At 55.3% G+C, this 19,732-nt stretch overlaps 1 protein-coding gene across 1 annotated transcript in view; it reads left to right on the top strand.

Moving 5' to 3' along the window:
* Positions 1-804: 804 nt before the first annotated feature.
* Positions 805-19,732, top strand: part of Rai1 (retinoic acid induced 1) — a 114,802-nt gene continuing 95,874 nt past the window's right edge. The window contains exon 1 of the mRNA XM_045131367.1: positions 805-872. The gene's annotated coding sequence lies outside the window, so the exon portion shown is untranslated. The remainder of the gene's footprint in view (positions 873-19,732) is intronic.

The raw sequence follows: 19,732 nt of genomic DNA, 5'->3' as shown, positions 1-19,732 counted from the left end.
CAGCCTCCCCTGATTCCCTCAGTGCCCAGCAAGGTGGTGCCACGTGTACAATAAATAAATTCACGTTTGACTTACAGAATTCTGACACTGAATGTATTTCTCAAATCAAAGACATGGCCACAGGTGAGGGCTACAGAGGTAGAGTGAGGGCAGGAGCCTAGTCCAAGGCAGTCCAGATCCTCAGCTCTTAGCTGACCACGTCCTGGGCTCCCCCCATCCACTCCCCACGCTTTGAGGCACCGCTCGATCGCTGCCAAGCCCCCTCCCCCAGGCCGCAGGCGAGGGGGGGAGGAGGGAAGGTGGGGTGTACAGTGGGGCTCACGGGCCGCCAGGGGGTGCTGTCGGGGCGCGCACGGCCCACCTGGTGCCCCAGGCCGCGAGCGAACGCAGCCAGGCCGCCCGGGAACTTTCTTCCTCGCGCTCTGGCTCTCCCGCTCCCCCCTGCGCGTCGCCCGCCCGCCCTCCCGCTCGCTCGCTCGCTCGCTCGCTCTTCCTGCGTGGAGCCGATCGCATTTCTCCGCGGCTCCCGCGGGCACCAGGCAGGCCCAGCAGAGTGGCGCATCCAGGGCCCCCGCTCCGCGCGCCGCCGGCTCCCCGCGCCCCGGGCGCCGCCCCCGCCCGCGGCTGGGCTTCCCGAGAGGCCACTGGGAGAGCGAGGCGGCGGCCGGGCGAGGGTCGAGCCGAGCCGAGCCGAGCAGACCTCCCTGCCCGCGGCCCCGAGCGCCGGCGCTCGGAGGGGGCGACGCGGCCCATCCTCCTTCCTGCTTGGCCGCCGCGCCCCGACCCACCCCCTCTTCCATGGGCGCGCGGGCCTCAGGGCCGCGAAGTCGCTGCGCCAGACGCCGGGCCCCCGAGTGAGCGTGGGCGCAGAGGTGAGCAGTGGGCGCCACGGATGCGGGGCGGCGGGGGGGGGCGGTGGAGGCGGTGGAGGTGCGAGGCATCGAGGAGCTACGGGCCCGCAGAAAGTCGATGCGGGTTCGGGGGCCGAGTGCGCGCGTGGGTCCGCGAGGTCTTGGCTTTGTGTGATGGTGATGGTGGTGGGGGTGGTGGTGGGGGTGCGCGGGGTCACCGGATGGCGATCTGGGGAGCTGCTGTTGGGAAGGGGCATCTATGGAGGGTCAGGCTGGGGGTGGGGTGCGCAGGATCTGGTGCGTGCGCCGAGGCCGAGTGTTGGCCGGGCGTGGGGCGGGGACGTTAGAAGCAGTCGGCGCGCGGCGCCTGGGCCCCGGGGCAGCTTTGTAAGCGCGTCCGGGGTGGGGGTGGGGACGGGGAGCCGGCTTCTCCGTGCGCGACCTGCTCGTGGGAGCCCGAGCTGCGAGGGTCGTGCGTGGCGAGACGCGACGCCGAGGTCTCTGCGGTGTCGCCGCTCGGGCCTGTGAGCCAGGCCCCGCGCCCGGGCAGGAAACGGCCCCCCGTGCGATCCGGGAGCTCCGTCGCCACCAGGTTCTTCCCCCCCTCCCCACCGAGCTCCCCGGCCCGGGGGCCTTTCGGGGGTGACGTCACGGGCGGAAGCACCGGACACGCGAGGAGCCCGGTGTCCTCCAGATAGCGGCGGGGCGGCCAGGCCCGCGGCCCCCGGGCCCCTTTCGAGGCTGGAGCCCCCGCGACGTTGGAGGCAGGGGACCTAGGAGGATTCGTGGCCCAGCACGGCAAGGGTGAGGGGTTAGCAGGAACCTGGGGGTGACGTTGGAGGTTTTAGTCTCCCTGGTGTGTGTGGGGGTCTTCCAAGGAAGGGTGTAGTGGGGAAGCGAAACATCAGCCCAGGCCCGAGGTCTCCGCGGCCCCAAGCCTCCAGGGGCGCCCGTTTTCCCAGCGAACGGGTTCCCCTCCCGGTACATCTCAGATCCTATGGCAGGGCGGGAGCTCCGTGCCCTCCTCCCGGGAGCCCTCGATCGCGGGGTGCAGCGGGACTTCCGCTCTGAATGGATAAAACCTAGCGTAATAATGCGCTCTTGGGTGGCTGGGGACGCGAGGCCGCGCGCCTGAATGGCGGACTTGGGCAGGAGCTTTCCAGCCCGCCGCACGCGCTCCCGCTGCGCCTCTGCCGCGGCTCCAGCGGGCCGTGCTGCAGCGACCCACGCGGGATTCGCGCGTTCCCACCCACCCTCACCGCTCCCTCCCCCCACTTTTTTTCCCAACGCAATGCTGGGTTGAGAATTCAAGGGCATTACATCTGGTTGCAATCCAGTTTCATGCCGCCGCTGGGCTGTTAAGACCTCGCGCTGACGTCAGAACAGGGGAATTACTTTTATTTTATCTTTTTTTTTTTTTTAAGTTGTCTACTGCCCTGGGAGGGGAGGCGGGGGTGGGTTAGTCAAGCTCTGATGTGGAGGCGCCAGCGCGATGGAAGCCCGAAGCTGGGGGCTGTGCTTCCCATCCTGCCCGCCCCGCCCCCCTTCTCCTCGCACTCAGCTCCAATCAGACCCACCCCAAGTGAGGGGCAGCCGAATGGAGGCCCCTCCCAGCTGACTACACAGCTGTGTTTTCAAGGCTTCTCACTGACCTGGCCCTTAGGGATCTGGAAGCTGGAGAGTAATCTTGTAGTTTCCCACCCCTCCCCCCCTGAACGGCCCAGAGGATATGTGGGGCCCTGGAACAAGAAGTGGACACAGTCGTCCTAACCCCAGGCATCCTCCTCCTCCCACTCCCAGAAGTCTGGCCAATCTCTCACTGACATGCCTTGGTGAAGAGAGTGCATGGGGTCAGAGAGGCCACAGGGGCCAACCCCGGGAAGGGGGCAAAATGTGACCTTTTCTGACAGCCAGGCATCCCTCTGGCTTCTGTATAGGGGACTCCCCTGCTTCTGAAGTGTCTTTACTCCCACGGGACCTTGAGGCCTTTGCAAACAGGAGCCCCGTCTCTTCCACCCTTTTAGGCCTCCAACTCTAGACCAATGGCTTTAAAACTCCTGCCCATGACCTATAGCATTACATGCGTTTTAACAGTACTGTTCCCACCTATGGTGTATAGCAGCATCAAAAGTCTGGTAAAAACCCTGTACTGTGTGTGCTGGTGTCTGACACTCTTCTGATGTAGCCTGTTTGATTTAAAAAGTGATGGGCCCAACCCACTAAATCAGTGATTTCACAACCCACTGATAACTTAAGAGTTTGAAAAATGGATCTATTCTATATTCCTAAGAGGTAACTGAGACTCCAAAACTTGCTTTTTTCAGTGTTCAGATGACACATAGAGATGGTCTCATTGTGAAAAATGCAAATAGCCCAGAAGTGTGTATAGTAAAAGACCCCCTCAACACAGATAACCACGATGAAGAGTTTGAATATATCCTTTCTGAATCTTTGTCAATGGATACATGAAGCTATGCACAGATAGTTCTTTTTCCCCAAATGAAAACATGCCAAGAGCTCTTCCTTACTTGGCAACCTCCTGTTTTCCTCTCCGATTGGTAGTGAAGTGAGATGCTTCTGGACAAGGCTCCACCACATGCCAAGAGAGCTCTTTAGGGTTTTAGGCCTCAGTATCCCCATCCACACAGTGGGAAATCACGGTGCTGACCACAGCAATCCTCCTACCTCTGCTGGGATTAAAGGGCGTGTGCCACCACGCCTGGCTGGTGCCTGTGTGTCTTGATTGCTGTCGTCATAGCAGCCCAGAGCTGTTCCCTTTGCTTCAACCAGCTGCCTGGGCCGTGGTGTGTCTTCGAGGCTCTCAGGGAGGAGGAAGAGGACATGCAACGGCAGTGATGCCTTCAGAGCAGGGTTTCCCTGGGCCAGGGCTTGTAGGCCTCTGGAGACAGGTACTGTTTTCAAAATTTATGCTTCCTGCTGGGACGTAGGCATGAAATGTCCTTCTCCCAGAAAGTCAGCTCCCAGTGACAGGTGGCTAGGAACCAGGTAATAGGCCTTGTCTAGGGTTGGGGGGGTTTGTATTGCCGAAGAGGGGATGTGAGCTAGTGTACTGGACATGGGTAGGGAGGGAAGGTAGGGGAGCATACCCGTCATTCTTCGGAAGCTCATGTGCTGGGGCCATCTGGCTCAAGTGGAATGGTGGGGGAGAGGGCAGGCCTTTGCATGGATCTCCTCAGTAGCCTCTCTGCCTTGTCCCAGGTGCTGTGGAAGTGATCTTTTTAAACCCCAGCGGATGCCTCAGAGTCTACTTTTGCCTTCTGAACAGCCTGGGATCCTTCCCACACTCCCAAGGTCCTCTCAGGTGTCCTCTGTTCTGCCCTGCACCCCGCTCTCCTTCCAGCCCCAGCCCCATGCATGCCAGTCTGAGTCTGCCTGGTCTGTCCTTTCCACCTGGGTGCCCTTCGTCTGCCTCCCAGCCTCCCAAGACCCAAACAGACGTCCTGTCTCCTCCTCCTTCTCCGACCTCCAAGGCAGAATGAGTCATCTCCCTTTGTCTATGCCCATGGCCCAGAGTGGATCACAAAATGATTGGTCCTTTTGTGCATGTGTCTGCCCAAGAGGCTTGAGCAGCTGGGCTCCAGTGGCTCCTTCCACAGAGGCCTAGATCTCCAGGATGCCCAGGAATAATTCTTCACAGGGTGACGGGTGAGGCGCAGGGGCCTGTGCTTGCTCCATGAGGATGCAGTGGGCAGACTGCTCAGAGCTACAGCCCAGCTCTTCTCAAGGGCCTGGGAGAAACTGGCTCATTCTGTTTCTCCAGGGCTTGAGCTGTGCCCCTTTCTGGTGGGCCACTGGGGACCTGAGATTAGAATGCGATACCAGGGAGAGGGCGGCTGCAAGAGGTGCAGGCTGAGCCTTGGCTGCCGAAGGACAGAGTTTGTTGTGTTTTTTCTGGAACCGTTTGAACAGTGTGTGTGGAGAGGGACACGGGGGAGGGGCGGGAGAGAGATGAGGTAAGAGCAACCTTGAGGGCGGAGAGCGGGAAGGGGAATAAGGAGGAACATGAAAGGGGAAAGATAGAAGTGTTTCTGCTGCAGATGAATAGGCTTAGGACCCGCTAGACACTTGAGGGTCCTGGTGACATTAAACATGCCTTCTTTCATTCGTTTGTTGGTTCACGCAGCCCCATTCCTGGGCTTAGACCCAAGCAGGCCCTTGAAGTCTGGGTGCTGGGTGGATAACATCCCTATTTCTGCATACTGGCCTGGGTCATGGGGGATGCTGCGGAAGGCACGGGGCCGGGGTGGGTGGGGGCTAGAGGGGTTCCTGTAAAGAGGAGACATGGCTGCACCAAAGCCCAGGACACTGGTGTGGGGCACCATTGGCTAGAAGCTTTGGGTGGGAAGCTGGTGCTGGTCCGGGCATTGTCTCCCCATTGCCTTCTAATCGCAACAACATCTGTGTCAGTGCTGGGTAGACTGAGCTCATAGACTGTGGGCCTGCATTGACCACTTCTGGGGAGGCCTGGTGGAGAGTGTTCATGGGATCTGACCGCAGCCTTGCTTAGCTCCCCCCCACACACACACAGGTCCATGAGGGCTTACTGGAGGGTGTGTAAAGGAGGACTGTGTACCATGGGCTCTGTTGGGCCGGGCAGCCTGTACCAGATGCAGAATGAGACAAAGGTCTGAATTCCAGACTGCTTCAGGCAAGCCGCTGTCCCTCCCCAAGCATGTCTTTTCTGTCAAAAATGGGAATATGGGGCTGGACTGGAGCGATGGCTTAGCAGTTAAGGTGTTTGCCTGCAAAGCCAAAGGATCCCGGTTCAACTCTCCAGGACCCACATAAGCCAGATACACAAGGAGGCGCATGCATCTGCAGTTCGTTTGCAGTGGCTGGAGGCCCTGGTGCGTCCATTTTCTCTCCCTCTCTCTGCCTCTCTCTCTCTCGACTAAATAAATAAAAATAAAGTTTTTTAAAAACGGGAATATGGCCGGGCGTGGTGGCACATGCCTTTAATCCCAGCACTTGGAAAGCAGAGGTGGGAGGGTCGCTGTGAGTTCAAGGCTACCCTGAGAATACAAAGTGTCAGCCTGGACTAGAGTCAAGCCCTACTTCAAAAAAACCAAAAAAAAAAAAGGGGGGGGGATATGAATCTTGCCACATTAAAGGTGACAGTGAATTTGGTGCGTTTTGTGATTTGGAAAGCAAGGAGGTCATGTAGCTTGAGGACATAAACACAGGTTTTGGGCAAATTCAAATCCTGGTACCTGTGGTTTCTGAAGTTCCATTTTTTTCTCCTTGAAAATGGGCATAATAAGAGGCTCCTTCTGGTTGCTGGTACCCTCAGCTGCTATTGTTGGGCTGGTATTGCTTTATAAATTCTGTGGTGTCGGGGATGGAACCCAGGGCCTTGAGCATGTCAGACGAGTGCGCTTCCACTGCCCCACAGCCCAGCCCTGCTGTTAATCTTCCTGCCAGAGGAGTTTGCACATGGAAGGGGAAGAGGTCTCCATGACAGTTCCTTCCTTGGCCCCGAGGTCACTCTCACCTCACCCGCGGGGGAGCGGCCAGAGCATGGAGCCTGGCACGGCTTGTTTCTGTCTGGCCAGGTGGAGGTGAGTGGACAGAGGGCAGATGGGAGCGGCTGCAGCTTCTGCCATAGTTTGTTTCCAAAGGAACTCTGCTGCAGTGCTGGGAGTAGGCCCCAAGGAAGTGCCCAACAGCGTGTGACCTCAGAGGCAGGGTGGCCACAGGCTCATCCAGCCGTTCGTGCTGAGCATCTGGTGCGTACTAGGGTGCAGGGGCCTTACCCGCCACTGAAACCCGGTTCTGTGCAGCCTGGAGGATATACATGTGTGTCTTGGACTGTTGGCTGCCTGGGTTGTGATCCGAGTTTAGGCGGGTCATCTCTGCTGCTCAGTTTCCATGTCTGTGAAGCAGGAGTGATGACGGCCCATCTTCATAGGACGCTGGCAGGTTTGGGCCCACACAGATGAAGTACAGCTGCCTGATGCATACAGATAATCAGAGGTGGTACCTTCTCCTCATGTTACCTGGGGGAAGTCAGTCCAGCTGAACTGCCAGGGTGGGGTTTGGAGGGGAGTTTGCACAGGAAAGCAGTGGTGACTCCTGGCCTTGCCTGAAGCCAGCCTGAAGCCAGGCCTCCAGGGTTACCTGTAGCTTGTCCTGTTTAGCTGCAAGAGGCAGCTGTTGGGGAGCCCCAATGAGGCCACATTCACCCCAAAAGGTCTAGCCCTGGTTCATACTTGAAGGATTTTCAGGAACTAGTGTTTGAAGCCAGCAGTGTTTTCTGGTTGAGACATCCTCAGTTACCAGCTGCCACCAAACTGTCCCTGTGTGCCCCTTGGGCAGGTCCCTCAACCTCTCCAAGACCCCGCCTCTTCATTTATCAAATGTTTAAAGTCAATACCTATGACTTATAAGACATAAGAGAACGAAATGAAATAGTACCTGGAAAGCACTTGGGCAGAGAGTTAACTGTGGGCATGCAGGAGAACACTTAATACGTGTCACACTGTTAATGACAAGAACTCTCAGAAAATGGGAACTCAAGCCCACCTTCTGTAGGGATGCTTTTTAGGAGTTCCTTAGAGATGTGAAATCGTGGCTGTACCTGGACCAATGAGACTAGACTAGAGAGACACTGAAGGCCAGACAAGCTGAACTCCACTGCAGGGCCATCCGCAGCCCCAGGCCTGGGGGTTGGGGGCGTGGTGCTCCTCTGCTGTACTCACCATGGCCCCTGCAAAGGTTGCCATTGATTAGCAGCTCTGGTCACATGGGCCTACCTTCTGGGAGCTTCTAGTCTGACAGGGAGATGTAATGCAAAACATGGTTAGGATAAGGGGCCACACCAGAACTGCCTGTTCTGTGCGGGGGCAGAGCTGTGCATTCACTCATTCCAGGGCCACTGAGCTAGGCTGTGGAGCAGTAGCTTTCAGTCAAAGGTGATTTTGTCCCTTGGGGGATATTTGATCTGTGTCTGGAGGCATTCTTGGTTGTCTCAGCTAAGGGGCTACTGGTATCCACTAGGTCACGTCCAGGGATGCCACAGAGTGCTCTGCAGTGCCCAGGGCGGCCCCCAGAACAGACCACCTGGCCAAGACATCCACTGTGCTGAGGACTAGGAATCCCCCTTGGAGAAGAAGCAGTGGCCACACGGACATAACCCCTTACCTTTTGAAGCATCCAGTCCAATTGGCAAGCTAGCATTGCAGAAGGGACTGTAGAAGATTACATTGTTAGTTACAGTATGCTGTGAAGTAAGAAGGAAGGTGCAGGGCCAGGGATGGCCTTCCTTATCATCTTTCCAGCCCAGGATACGGGTTAAGCAAAGACTACGCTCTAGAGGGACCTGGGCGATGCTAAGGGGAAGCCTTCTTCCCGCTGCCTGGTTGTAGGAACTGCAGGCCAGGTTGGGTGTGGGAGAACTGCCCAAGGCTGCCCTTTCTTCTATTCACATCCTCTGATAAGTGGGAAGAGAAGCAGGAAAGAGAAGAGAAGAGGAAGAACAATATTTTCATTTCACGCATAGATCTGGTGGCGGGTGGGAAGCAATCCTGTGTATGATACCTTTGAGACCGAACAGAAAATCCCGTTGCAGCTCAAAATAGCACTGAAAACAGACCGTTTGCCAAATCAGGCTTAGCCCAACGACGCTTCTTGAGTCCAGCAGGATGTGGACGGAGCTGGCTTTGTTCCCTTGGGGTGACACTGTCCCCTGGGTTCCCTGCCCTGGCAAATTAAGCCATAGGGCCTTGGTCTTTTGTCTCCTGAAGAAAACAAGAGTCTGGGAAGCTCAGGTGAGGTGGCCATGGCCTCTGCCTGAGATTTCCAGAGGACAGAGATGGGGCCTGGGGGAGTGCAGATGTGCCCAACTTGTAGACAAAGGCGAGGGAGTTTTGATTTCTCTGTAAGTGAAAGCCCATCTCTGGATGCTGAAAGTGATCATGGGGAGAAGACATCATTAAATTAGAGCCTGCTATGTGCCAGTCATTGGGTTGTCCTTTTAACGTCCTAATTGTTCTATATGGGGCTCTCAAAAACATTGAAACTCGGAGAGGATAAGGGACCGACTTGTCTGAGATTCAAAGCAACCAAGTGGCAGAGCTGTGATTGGGAATCACATCCATGTTGACCCTGCTGGCTGCCTTCTCCCTCATGTTAGTCACCCTTCCAGAAATGAAACTGGGAAATGAAACTGAATTGTTAGGAAATTTTTAAGGATTTTGGATTCAGCCAGAATGAGGTGGACTTCTGACTGGGAGGGTTTTGTTCCTCTGGCTTCTTCCTCTTTTGATGCTGTTTCCTCTGCTCTGAGGTGGACATAATCATGTCTCCATCCTGGAGTGGCTGCAGGGGTTAAACTCAGCCTGGAAGAGAAGAGGGAGGCCCCAGGGAGGTGAGGACCTGCCCCGGACCACCCAGAGTGGCAGGGTGCTTCGAGAGAACCGGCGGAGGAGCCAGGCCAGACTGCCTATCTCTAGGCTGCATCAGTGTCAGGTTTCTTTATTTGAATGGGGAGAGAGGGCAGCCTCCCTCTGCAGGTAGAGAAGGTCTGTGTGGAATGTGGCTGTTTGTTTTTCTTTGCCTGTGAAAGCCCTGTTTCAGCTCAGACTGGAGTGTGTAAGGTTTCTTAGACACAAGACATACTCTGGGGTGCCTAGTATGCAGGGAGATCGGTCCATGTACCTGCCCAAGGTGGGCACCAAAAGGCATACACAAATGAGCCCCCCCCCACACACACACCAAGTGTAGTCCCCAACACCCCCAGTGCTTGGGCTATAATATAGAGGGAGGGGCTCCCAGAAAGAGTGAGGGGTGGGCTGGAGCCAGGAAACTCAGCATCATGCCTGCTCAGATGAGGTTCCCTTCATCTCCTTATCTCCTGGCAGCCTGTGGGTTGCTGGGAAAGCCAATGCAGCCTTCCTGACAAATAAAATAAGCCTGGCTCACAAAGGAAAGGGAAGGCTGGCTCGGCCTTTCTGCTCCCCTCCTCCTGCCCCAGGCATCTCTCCTGCTCCACCCAGCTGGCACCCCTATATTCTGAGACACCATGAAGGAGCTGTGACACCACTGTCCGTTTTCAGGCTATCCAGGCCTGGAGCCCTCTGAACTGGGAAAGTGGATCCCAGGAACGGACTGGGTGGCCATGAGGCTGGGCTTGCTACAATGGAGGCCCCTCCTTCCCTAAATCCGCTGGGCCAGCGGCTTGGAGAGGAAGCCCTGTCGGCAGGTAGCAGAGAAAAGACATCAGATCCAGGGGGAGCCGCAGAGAAAGCAAACAAACAGGGCTTTGTGTGGCTGCAGATCGGCGGCTCAGAAGGGAAGCCAGGCAGGGTGGGTAGGAGGCATGAAAGGCCCAGCCATAGCACTCAGGGCCACATAGACTGCTTGTAGCCCAAGCTGGGGAGCTGGGAGAAGGAAAGTGCCATTCCATTCGGGCAGGCAAAGCCTGGGCATTGCCACTTCACTACCGAACAGATCGAACTTATCTGCTCCTTTGATGTGGACAGAGCTGTCACCTTAGTTCTGTGGTGGACTGTCATCGTTGGCACCCTTGACGCCTGTGGCTGCCTGGAGGACATGAATCAGGGTCCTCCCCGGGGTACTTCATGGTCATCAAGCCTGCTGGGAGGACAGCGGCTTCCCAGAGCTGGAGGCACAGTGGGGACTTCGATAGGAGGGCAAGGGGGAAGCAAGTTCGCAGTGCAGTGACAGGCGATCGGTCGGCGCGCAGAGGTGGCATCTCAGGCCCAGAGGCCTGGGAATCCAACACTTTCCCTAGTGCGGGCCACCGGGTTGGGGGGGGGAGGGGGGACGAGTCAGGAAGATGGGACTTCCTGCAGAGCGAGGGAGGGCAGTGCTGGGATGGTGGTGGCGTTGTTTTCAGGATCCCAGCTAGGTGCAGCCGCACCCCGCCGGCCTTCTCCGGGCTGGGCCAGGTCTGGGTTCCTAGGTGGCTGCTGTCGGGCCAGACAAGCAGGGCACGGCCGCCCCCCCCCCCCCCCGGGGCCATTTCCTCTCCCCTGCGCGACCTCGAGACGGGCGGCTGGAGGGCAGGCGCCCGCGCTTCCTGTCCAGGCCCGCCTCCCCCCCCCAACCCTCCAGCCCCTGCGCAGCCGCCGCACGGGCGTCCGAACCCAGGCGGCGGCCACCCGAGGGGGCTGCGAGCGGGGCGGGGCGGGGGCTCGCGTCGCCTAGGCAGCGCCCGACCCGGCATGCTCCGCGCGGCCGGCCGAGGCCCCGCCCACTCCCCCCCCCCCCCCCCCCGTCCCCGGCGGCGCCCGGGCCCCTTTCCGGGAACGCGGAGCTGGAGGCGGTGGCTTTCGGCCCAACTGCGGCGGCGCTTGCTCGCTCGCGGGGCCGCGGGCCGGAGACGCGCTTCGCTGCCAGCCTGGGCCTCCGCCGAGGATGAATGCGGACTGACGAGCCGCGGCCTCCGGAGGCCGAGAGGTGGTGGTCACCTTCCCCCCCCCTCACACACACACACTCCAGAGCGCTGTCCAGGCTTGGGCCCTGCCTGCCAGCCCCGGAACCCGGCACCGCCTCGCTGGGTTAGCAGACGTCGAGCTGCCTGGTCGGGAGGTGCATTGATACCTCCAGAGCCTGGCCCCCCTCCACCCCGCTCCTGCTCCTAGGGCAACGTCTTTCGGAACTTTGCTGCCAACGCTGCCCTCTCCCCGCAGGCAGGTTCATGTGTGGAGTCCCCACCTCCACCCTGTAGGGCCGCCTTCTTTCTGTCACTGTCCAGTAAGAGGCACCCGTGGAGCTGACCTCTGCCCCTCTCGCATGTACAGACAGGTAGCTAAGTTTAATGCTGACCTTTGGGTTTTGGTGTGATGACTGCCTGTTGAGCAGCCGGCCTCTGCTTCTCCAGCCTCGCCCAGGGGGCACAGGAGGGTGAGAGTGCGTTTGGTTCACGGCAGGAGAGACTCAGGCTTGATATCAAAAGGAACCTTTCAGGACAGGTGTAGTGCACACCTGTACTCCCAGTACTAAGGCTGACGTCGGAACGTGGAGAGTTTGAGGCCAGCCTACATAAAGAGACACCGTGTTAAAAAAAAACCCGAAACATGAGCCGGGCGTGGTGACGCACATCTTTAATCCCAGCACTCGGGGAAGGTGGGGCAGAGGTAGGAGGATCGCTGTGAGTTCTAGGCCACCCTAAGACTACATAGTGAAATTCCAGGTCAGCCTTGACTAGAGCAAGACCCTACCTCAGAAAACCAAACAAAAGAGAAGTGTTTCACACAGAAGAACAAGGCCCACACATTATCCCAGCTCCTTAGGGGGCTGAGTTTTGCAGGAGGACCCCCTTGAGCACAAGGGTTCAGGACCAACTTGTGCAACATAGCAAAGCCTTCACCTTAAAAAAAGGGGCGGGGGCGTGATGACACACCTTTAATCCCAGCGCTTGGGAGGCAGAAGAGTGAGGCTACCTTGAGACTACATAGTGAATTCCAGATCAGCCTGAGCTACAGTAAGACTCTACCTGGGAAAACAAAACAAAAAGGCTGGAGAGATGGCTTAGCCGTTAAAGCGCTTGTCTGTGAAGCCAAAGGACTCAGGTTCGATTCCCCAGGACCCATGTAAGCCAGCTGCACAAGAGGTACATGTGTCTTGAGTTTGTTTGCAGTAGTTAGAGGCCCTGCCCATTCTCTGTCTTTCTTCTATATCTTATCTGCTTGCAAATAAATAAAATAAATGAAAAAGCCAGGTGTGGTAGTGAATGCCTTTAATCCCAGCATTTGGGAAGGGCAAGGTAGGAGGATCTCTGAGTTCGGGACTAGCCTGAGACTATGTAGTGAATTCCAGGCTAGCTGGGCTAGAGTGAGACCCTACTTCAAAAAAAAAAAAAATGCAAATAAATAATCCTCAGACCCACCAGTCTATAGCTGCTGCCAATGTTCTGTAGACATGGGCATAAGAAACAATTTAAGCACAATAAAAAGAATGGAGCCATGCTGTATATTTGATTCTTAAGGCACTCAGTGGTTTTAACGGCTCCTTTTTCTCACTGTAAAAGGACAGGCTTATAATAGAACTTTAGGGAAACATGACAAAAGGAAAAGATTCACCCATGCTCTGGTTCCAGAGACTTCACCCGTGCTCTGGTTTTCAGAGACAACCACCCTGTCTGTCCCCCCTCACCCCTGAATTATTGTTTTGGGGTCTATGTACTTGGGTATTCTGCCATTCTCGTAGGTACTACTGCTTTTCTCAAGTGCCACACAATGTGTTCTTTGCCCTGTCCTGCGTGGGACCTGAACCAGGGAGCTGAGGTCTTGGGGAGCTGGCAATCTGCTGGGATGCTGGGCTGGTGCTCATCTCTCCCTAAGCAGCCTCACCCTGCCGCCACTATCAAGTACCTTAGGCCAGGGGTCCTGCTGAGGCGGGGTGGCAGGAGGCCACTTGTTCTGTACAGGAATCCAGAAGACTCTTGCCCTCATCTAGGCTCAGGCAAAGGGTTTTGAAATAAGGCAGGAAGGGCTTAGATTTCAACCGCACCCAGGGTCAGGCCCCACCACATTCAGATGGGGAGACCCTGTCTTTGGTGCAGTGATTATTGTCCTGCTGGACTTCCGGGAAGTCAGATCTGTTGCCCTGGCTTTCTGTGGCCTCTCCATAGAGGTATGGAAACCTAGAATGGGGCCCAGTCTCCCCTTGCCCAGCCCACTCTCAGGCTTGGCTGCAAGCTGCCTTGCCTTCACCAGTTTCCCTTCCCCCACTGTCCACACAGAGCAGTCCTAACCACTCAGACCCTCTGAAGCAGGCCCTGGAAGTCCTCAGCTGCCTGATAGATTGCACTGGAAAAACATCCCAGGCCAAGAGCTCTGGAGCCCTCAGGGCATTTGTTTAATTGGCAGCTGAGTTTAGTGGGTGGAAGAAACATAGAATGTCCCCTTCCTTGGCACAGGGGCATCAGATGTGTCACCAGACATGCCATGCCCCACTTGGTCACCACCTGCCACCACCACCATGTGCTGTTGAAATGAAAAGATGAAGGGGGCATGTTGTCAGCCTGCAGCAAGCATCCTTATAAATTATGATCTCTTAACAGGCTTATTCACTTATCAAATATTCACGACCCGTTTGTTTTACCTGTGTGGAGGAGTCTGCCAGGTTGCGGGCAAGATTCCTGCTCTGCACATGATTGATTTATCTGGGTTCAGTCTTGTGGGCTGGGCTCCGCCTGTGTGTGGAATTTAACCACGTGAAGAGATGGGTGCAAGCCTGTGTGTGTAGGTATATGGCTGTGTCAGGGTTTTGTGGCAAAAGGGATGTTCGTCCACATGTGTGAGTGAGTGAGGGCACATGTGTGCCAGGTCAGCCAATCTCAAGTGTCCATCTTCACCCCCTCCCACACTGTTTAAGGAAGGGTCTCATTCACTGCTGTATTCTCCTGCCAGCTTCCAATGACTTCTCCTATCTCACTGCAGACCCCTGAGATAACATTCCTGCTGCTTCATCTGCCTTTACATGGCTTCTGGGGAATCAAATTCAGGTACTTATGTTTGTGTGGCAAACACGTTACCCACTGAGCCATTTCTCCACCTCTCTCCCTTGGCTTTTTATGACAAGTTCTTACTATGTAGTCCAGCCTAGCCTCAAGCTCATGGCAATTCTCTTGCCTAAGCCTCCCCAGTGGGAGGATTACGGCATATGCCACTGTATCTGGCCTTTTTTTTGTTTGTCTGTCTTGTTTATTTTTATTTATTTATTTGAGAGCAACAGAGAGAGAAAGAGGGAGAGAGAGAGGGGGGGGGGGAGGGAGAGGGAGAGAGAGAGAATGGGCATGCCAGGGCCTCCGGCCATTGCAAACAAACTCCAGATGTGTGCGTCCCCTTGTGCATCTGACTAACGTGGGTCCTGGGGAATCGAGCCTCGAACAGGGGTCCTTAGGCTTCACAAGCAAGTGTTTAACCATCTCTCCAACCCTGGTCTTTTCTTTTAAAAAATACTTAATTTATTTGAGAGAGAGAAAGAGAAAGAGGCATATAGAAAGCGAGAGAATGGACATGCCATGGCCTCCAGCCACTGCAAACAAACTCCAGAAGCATACACCACCTTGTACATCTGGCATTACATGGGCCCTGGAGCATCAAACTCAAGTCCTTAGGCTTTGTAGGCAAGTGCCTTAACAGCTGAGCCATCTCTCTAGCCCTCTCTTTTTAAAAAATAATACTATTTGGGCTGGAGAGATGGCTTAACGGTTAAGCGCTTGCCTGTGAAGCCTAAGGACCCCGGTTCGAGGCTCGGTTCCCCAGGTCCCACGTTAGCCAGATGCACAAGGGGGCACACGCGTCTGGAGTTCGTTTGCAGTGGCTGGAAGCCCTGGCGCGCCCATTCTCTCTCTCTCCCTCTATCTGTCTTTCTCTCTGTGTCTGTTGCTCTCAAATAAATAAATAAAAAATGAACAAAAAATATTAAAAAAATAATAATAATAATATTTATTTGCAAGTAGGGGGAAAGAATGAGAGAATGAGTATGGCCACGCCAGGGACTCCAGCCAGCCACTGCAAACAAATTCTAGATACCTGTACCACCTTGTGCATCTGGTTTTATGTGGGTACTGGGGAATTGAACCCGGATCATTAGACTTTGCAGGCAGATCATTAGGCTTTGCAGGCAAGCGCCTAAACCACTGAGCCATCTGTGCCTGGTTGGGTCATTGTTGACAGCAGGTGCATGCAGGGGCTGTCACTTCTTGTGCGGTTACCAGACAACCAGACATTTGTCTCAGTTTCCTGTGTGGGCTTATGTGTGTATAGTATGAGAGTTTGTGCTCATATATAAATGACCATGGGTGGCATGGGTCGCTTTGTGATGGGGACTGGTACATGGTTATGTGTGATTGAAGTTGGCAGTTCCGCTGAGTGTGGCTCAGTTTGTGTGCATGGGTGTGTCCTGTGGATCGAAGCCCCAGTCTTTTGTGCTCTGGGTTGAGGCTCTGTGGGACTCCTTCGCTGCTGTGGGTATGTAGTACAGGACTGGAACTGAGTCTCAAGCCTGCTAAGCAAGTCTTCTGCCACTGTGCCATTCCCCTAGCCCTCCACCTGCTTTTGTTGTTGGTGCTAGTATTTTGAGACATGGTCTTGAGATATATATATATATATATATCTCACAGCTGGCCTTGATCTCACAATCTACCTGCCTCCACCTTTTGGGTCCCCTCCCCATGCTGCTGTTACAGGCACATACCTCCACACCTAGCTCCTTCACCTTCTTTTTATCAGGGTCAGGCAGTAGCCAGTAGCTGAGCTGCCCTTCAAAGGCACCTGCTTTTTCTCTAGGTCCTAGGAAGACTAGGTGCCCAGCTGACCTTGGTCCTATGACCTCATTGTGGCTGCATCAGGTCCAGGAGAAGAGCAGCTTTGGGGACTGCAGGAACACTCAAAATCCAGAACCCCATTCCTGCCCCTGTGGTACCAGGACCAGAGGAAATTTGGGAGCTACAGTAATCTAATTCCCTATTTCATAGAACTGAGGTCTAGAGGGTACATGGCCTGTCAGTGGCCACGCCAGAACTCTGGTGCCCTGCACAGTCCTTTCTTCCTCAGGACCTCACTGGGTGACTCCATGGCCCCTTTGCCATGTTCACACATAAGCGTCAGGGCAGCTCATGGCTAGGGTTTGTCACGGAACAGTATCTAAGCAGGACGCAAGCATAACAAGGAACGGGCATGGCGGTGCACTCAAGGAGGCAGAGGTAGATGGACTGCCATGAGTTCAAGGTCAGCCTGGGCTAGAGTGAGACCCTACCCCGTAAAACCAAAACAAAAACAATGGCAAGAAGGAATGGGAAGTGGCCAGGCATGGTGGCATACACCTTTAATCCCAGCACTCAGAAGGCAAAAGTAGGAGGATCGCCATGAGTTTGAGGCCACCCTGAGACTACATAGTGAATTCCAGGTCAGCCTGAGCTAGAGTGAAACCCTACATCGGGAAAAAAAAAAAAAGGGAATGGGAAAATCCCCACTCTGGGGCTGTGACCTGGACAGGGTCAGGGACAGGGTCAGTTCCACATTTAGGGTGTCATCTCTCTTCGCCCCCCCCCCCCAAACTCAGCCCCTTGCACAGGAGCTGAGAGGTGGGGAGGTGGTAAGCAGTCCTACGGCAGCCTTTCCCCCGTCCTCACTAGCTAATGCCCCCGTAACTACTGCCCTAAAGAGCCTGCCCAAGACCCTAGGGACAGACACATTGACCGGGTTGTCCCTCAGGTTGGAAAGAGCAGGGCTAAGCCCCTCCTGCAGGCCAGCTCAGCTCAGCTGGGAGGTGGCAGCTGGGAGACCCAGGTCCCTTTAACTCCTATGAGGAAGTAGGAAAAGCCACAGTTAGCATGGATTTTTCGTTGGCGTAGTGACTGTAACAATAACAGTTCCATCTAGTAGACAGCTGCATGTGTAGGCCTACTGTGTGCGGGCATTGAGGTGAGGTGGGCAGTGTCTGTTCACAATGACGTGTGGTCCCGGTCAGAAACTGTCACCCGCTTGTTCTCAAATGCAGTCATCTGTGGGAATGCACCCTGATCACAAGCTGAGGAAGAGGCCATAGAAGGGTGCAGCGCTTCTCTGATAGAGGCAAGAGTTCTGTGTGGTCTGTGTTGGGGGCTGATCTGGGGTTCCAAGGAAAGGCTCAGCTAGCCAGAGCCCCTGACTGCAGCTTGTGACCCCAGGCAACTGCTCACCTTCTCTGGGCTCCTCCGGGGCTGACAGCTTCCTCCTAACTCCATCTCAGCTCAGTGTGTCCTCTCCGCGTACTCTCTCTCGTCCTCTTCTTCCAGGCCTTGAAGATACATGTTGGCAACAGCCTTGACTTTGGAATGCTAGAGGCACTGCCCCAGGGGATGCCTGCGGCCACCAAACAGCAGGGCTGCCTCAGGCCGCACCTGCCATCTCCTCTTAGCCCTTTTGCTGTCCCAGAGCCACCCACACCTGGGCTAAAGAAAGCTTGGAAGAGATGAAATCACAGGATGAGGATTGGCTGTTTCCCCACCACTGCTAGGCAGCATTCTATATTCATACATTCATTCGTTCATTCACTTGCACGACTAGTATTTTTGAATACCTGTTAATTACCAGTTACTGCGCTAGACTAAGTTGACACAAGGGGCTTCTTAGGCCACATGTAAGCCACAGACATATTTTGAGTGTGTGCTTTTTGTGTTTGCTATTGTTACTATTTTTTGTTGTTGTTGTTTTGCTTTGTATTTTGTTTTTTCAAGGCAGGGTCTCACTTTAGCCCAGGCTGACCTGGAACTCACTCTGCAATTCCAGGCTAGCTTCAAACTCACAGCAGTCCTTCTACTTCTTCCTACCAAGTGCTGGGATTCAGGGTGTGGACATTGTTACTGTTTTTTGAGACGTCCTCAATCTGCAGTCCAAGCTGGCTTGGAACTCACTGGGTAGGCTGGGCTGGCCTTGAACTTGCAGTGCTCCTCCTGGGTCAGCCTCTGGAGTGTGATTATGGTATTACAGGTGTGCACCACCACAAATCTGTTTACAAAGTGCACCCAGTAGGCGAGAGGAGGCCTAGCCTACCTGGTCAGTCCCCACCCATCCTGGTGTCCCTTCTTGGCCTTGTTTCACATAGTATGTTTCTGATTATGATCCCAACCTCAAGTTCAGATCTTCACTGTGGCTTTTTAAAATAATAATAATAATAATAATAACTTATTTGGTTATTTGAGAGAAAGAGAAGGAGGGAGAGAGAGAAAAGGCAGATAGAGGGTAAGTGTGCCAGGGCCTTCAGCCACTGCAAACGAACTCCAGATGCATGTACCATCTTGTGCCCTAACTGGCTTACGTAGGTACTGTGAAATTGAACCCAGGTCCTTAGGTTTTACAGCCAAGCGCCTTAACCACTAAGCCATTACTCCGATCCCCCCGGTGGCTTTTTACCAACCCAGAGACTTCAGGTGTCCCTCACAAGCCTCAGTTTACACCTCTGTCAAATGGGATCAAAAGAGCAAAGTAAATAGCTTCCCAGGTGGTTGGGGGGCAGAGGGAGAGGGAATTGACAGCATTTCTGCTCAATGCTTCCAACTGTCCAGCTGGTATGGGCTTTGTTTACTGAAGAACCATTTTTTTGTCGATCACCAGTGTTAGTATTGTATGAGTTAATGCAGGCAGGCACCTATGTCTTGGGGGCCTGTGTGTTTCCTGGCACTTTGGTTTCCCTGTTTCTCCATTCTCCGTCACCTTCCAAAGACCTATTGCTGGGCCAGGCTGGGCGCCCCAGGGTCTAGTCTAGACCCCTCAGAAGCCTCAAGCTGGCCTCCTATGGGCTCTGTCACCAAGTACCTCGGCCTGTGCAGCCAGTGTGAGGAAGAAGCTGCCTCTGGGCCACACGAGGTTTGGGCTTGGTGGCGTTTGAGGCTCTTCGGCTGCTTGCCATCCAGTGATCCAGTGTCGCCTTCTCTGCGCACACAGTGTAGCACCTAGGTGCCAGATGCCCTTGAGGAAGGTCCTGTGGCCTCACAGAGGCCTTAACTCCCTTCCATCCAGAAGCTGTCCCAGCTGCTTCTCCTTCCTTCACCCCTAAAGTCCACCCACTCTTCTGGCGAGATGCGCCTCAGCCTTCGGTCTGGTCCCTGTCTCTGGGAGTAGCCCAGGGTGAAGTTTGTCAGCGTCTTCCTCTAAACTGGAGCTCATGGAGCCAGTGTTGCCCATGCCCGGTTCCTGCTTTCCCTGCCCGCTACCCGGATGTCCTAGGCTTGGGGTCTGTAGTGCTGCCCTGAGCCCTCTGCCCAGACCGGGGCCCCTAGGGCCTGGGGGACGGATCTGAATCTGGATCTGGCAGCTTTGAGATCTAGTGGTGTCTGTGGGGCCTGCTTGTACTCTGCCCAACCCCACTCAGGTGAGCCCTGGAGGGGCCTGGCCTGGGGTCCCGCA

The sequence above is a fragment of the Jaculus jaculus genome, chromosome 12 (genome assembly GCF_020740685.1).
Source record: "Jaculus jaculus isolate mJacJac1 chromosome 12, mJacJac1.mat.Y.cur, whole genome shotgun sequence".
In the NCBI taxonomy this organism is placed as follows: Eukaryota; Metazoa; Chordata; class Mammalia; order Rodentia; family Dipodidae; genus Jaculus; species Jaculus jaculus.
The sequence above is the reverse complement of the archived record's forward strand: the minus strand, read 5'-3'. Positions and strand labels throughout refer to the sequence as shown.